Source organism: Triticum aestivum, chromosome 5B (assembly GCF_018294505.1).
Source record: "Triticum aestivum cultivar Chinese Spring chromosome 5B, IWGSC CS RefSeq v2.1, whole genome shotgun sequence".
NCBI lineage: Eukaryota > Viridiplantae > Streptophyta > Magnoliopsida > Poales > Poaceae > Triticum > Triticum aestivum.
In genome coordinates this window covers 560,848,075-560,851,933 of record NC_057807.1, presented here as the reverse complement: position 1 = coordinate 560,851,933, position 3,859 = coordinate 560,848,075, and positions in this window count along the sequence as shown.

The following is a 3,859-nucleotide window of genomic DNA, read 5'->3' as shown; positions in this document are numbered from 1 at the left end:
TAGCAATCTGTAACTTTACAATACTTCCGTAACTCCAAAAATTCTGAAATAAATTGTTGGACGTGAGGAATTTTTCTATTAATCTTATTCAAAAAGAATCAACCTAAAATCACTCTTCTGTAAAAAAATGACAGCTATTCTCGTGAGCGCAAAGGTTTCTGTTTTTTACAGCAAGATCGCATTGACTTCACCCAAGTATTCCCAAAGGTTCTACTTGGCACAAATACTAATTAAAACATAAAATCATATATAACCAGAGGATAGATTAATTATTTATTACTAAACAGGATAAAAAATTAAAGAACAAAAATAAAATTGGGCTGCCTCCCAACAAGCGCTACCGTTTAACGCCCCTAGCTAGGCATAAAAACAAGAATAGATCAAGGTATTCCCATCTTTGGTATGAAATCCATAAGTGGCTCTCATAATAGATTCATAAGGAAAAATAATTTTGTTCCTAGGAAAATGTTCGATGCCCTTCCTTTCCTTCTTTCATATCAATAAGTGCACCAATCGTTCTAAGGAAAGGTCTACCAAGAATAATAGGACATATAGGATTGCAATCTATATCAAGAACAATGAAATCTATGGGAACATAATTCCTATTTGCAACAATAAGAACATCATTAATTCTTCCCATGGGTTTCTTAATGGTGGAATCCGCAAGATGCAAATTTAAAGAACAATCATCAAATTCGCGGAAACCTAGCACATCACACAAAGTTTTTGGAATCGTGGAAACACTAGCACCCAAATCACATGAAGCATAAAATTCATAATATTTAATCTTAATCTTAATAGTAGGTTCCCACTCATCATAAAGTTCTCTAGGGATCAAAACTTCTAGTTCAAGCTTTTCTTCAAAAGATTTCATCATATCATCAACGATATGTTTAGTAAAAGCTTTGTTTTGATTATAAGCATGAGGAGAATTTAACACGGATTGCAACAAGGAAATAAAATCTATTAAAGAACAATTGTCATAATTAAATTCCTTGAAATACAAAATAGTGGGTTCATTGCTACTTAAAGTGTTGACCTCTTCAATTCCACTTTTATCAATTTTTGCATCTAGATCTAAAAACTCCAAACATTGGGATGCCTTTTAACTAAAGTTGACTCATCTCCAGTCCCATCTTTATCAAGATTCATATTGGAAAACAAAGATTTAATAGAAGTCACATCAATCACTTTTAGATCTTCATCATTATTACCATGAAAACTAGAAGAACACACTTTACAAACCAATCTTTTTTAGCACGCATCTTAGCGGCTCCCTTCTTTCATTGCACCCATCAATGGAAATTGTCATGGCTTTGAGAGACTAATTGATATCATGCTTAGGTGGAATAGATCTAAGTTTCAAAGAATCAACATCAAGAGAAATTCTATCCACGTTCCTAGCCAATTCATCAATCTTAAGCAATTTTTCTTCAATCAAAGCATTGAAATTCTTTTGCGAACTCATAAATTCTTTAACACTATTCTCAAAATCTGAGGGCGTCTTATTAAAATTTCCATAAGAGTTGTTGTAGGAATTACCATAATTATTAGAGGAATTACTAGGAAACGTCATAGGATTAAAATTGCCTCTATATATGCGTTGTTACCAAAATTGTTCCTACCAACAAAATTCACATCCATAGATTCATTATTATTCCTAATCAAAGTGGACAAAGGCATATCATTAGGATCAGAAGAAACACTTTTATTAGCAAGTAATTTCATAAGTTCATCCATCTTTCCACTCAAAACATTAATCTCTTCAATCACATGAACTTTTTTACTAGTGGATCTTTCGGTGTGCCATTGATAATAGTTAACCATAATATTATCTAGTAGCTTATTAGCCTCTCCTAAAGTGATTTCCATAAAACTGCCTCCTTTGGCCGAAACTAAAAGATGTCTAGAAGCAAAATTCAATCCAGCATAAATGTTTTGTATAATCATCCACAAATTCAAACCATGTGTAGGGCAATTATGTATTATTAATTTCATCCTCTCCCAAGCTTGTGCAACATGCTCATGATCAAGTTGCTTAAAATTCATAATATCGTTCCCAAGGGAGATGATCTTAGCGGGAAGAAAATACTTAGAGATAAAAGGCATCTTTGCACTTATTCCATGAATCAATACTATTTTTAGGCAAAGATGAGAACCAAGTTTCAGCACGATCTCTAAGCAAAAACGGAAATAGCTTCAATTTAACAATATCATTATCCACATCTTTCTTCTTTTGCATATCGCACAAATCAACAAAATTGTTTAGATGGGATGCGACATCTTCACTAGGAAGGCCAGAAAATTGATCTTTCATAACAAGATTCAACAAAGCGGCATTAATTTCACAAGATTTGACATTGGTAGGGGCAATCGGAGTGCTAATAAAGTCATTGTTGTTGGTGTTGGAAAAGTCACACAATTTAGTATTATCTTGAGCCATCATGACGAGCAATCAATCCAACACACAGCCACACAAGAAGCAAGCAAAAAGAGACAAATGGAAGAGGGGCAAAGAAAATGCAAAGGTTTTCGAAAATTGTTTTAGAAGTGGGGGAGAGGAAAACAAGAGGTGAATGGCGAATAATGTAATGCAAGGGAGAAGAGTTTATGATGGGTACTTGGTATGGCTTGACTTGGTGTAGATCTCCCCGGCAATGGCGCCAGAAATCATTCTTGCTACCTCTTGAGCTTGCGTTGGTTTTCCCTTGAAGAGGAAAGGGTGATGCAGCATAGTAGCGTAAGTATTTCCCTCAGTTTTGAGAACCAAGGTATCAATCCAGTAGGAGACGACGCACAAGTCACCGAATACCTGCACAAACAATCAAGAACTTGCAACCAACACGATAAAAGGGGTTGTCAATCCCTTCACAGTCACTTGCAAAAGTGAGATCTGATAGAGATAGATAAATGGTAAAGTAAATATTTTTGTTATTTTGGGTATATAGATTGGAAAGTAAAGATAGCAAAATAGTAGATCGGAAACTAGCAAGATGTAAACAAGATTCTATAATATGGAAAAGAGACCCGGGGGCCATAGGTTTCACTAGTGGCTTCTCTCGAGATAGCATGTATTACGATGGGTGAACAAATTACTGTTGAGCAATTGATAGAAAAGCTAATAATTAAGATGACATCTAAGGCAATGATCATGAACATAGGCATCACGTTCATGTCAAGTAGACTGACTCCTGCCTGCATCTACTACTATTACTCCACACATCGACCGCTATCCAGCATGCATCTAGAGTATTAAGTTCATAAGAATGGAGTGACACATTAAGCAAGATGACTTGATGTAGAGGAATTAACTCAAGCAATATGATGAAAACCCATCTTGTTATCCTTGATGCCAACAATACAATACGTGCCTTGCTGCCCCTACTGTCACTGGGAAAGGACACTGCAAGATTGACCCCAAAGCTAAGCACCTCTCCCATGACAAGAACGATCAATCTAGTAGGCCAAACTAAACCTATAATTCGAAGAGAATTTTAAATATATCAAATCATGCATAAAAGAATTCAGAGAAGAACAAAATAATATTCGTAGATAATCTTGTTCATAAATCCACAATTCATCGGATCTCGGCAAACACACCGCAAAAGACTATAACATCGAATAGATCTCCAAGAACATCGAGGAGAACTTTGTATTGAGAATCAAAGAGAGAGAAGAAGCCATCTGGCTAATAACTATGGACCCGAAGGTTAGTGGTAAACTACTCATGCTTCATCGGAGACGTAATGGTGTTGATGTTGAAGCCCTCCATGATCGAATCCCCCTCCGGCAGATCGCCGAAAAAGGCCCCAAGATATGATCTCACGGGTATAGAAGGTTGCGGCGGTGGAAAAGTGGT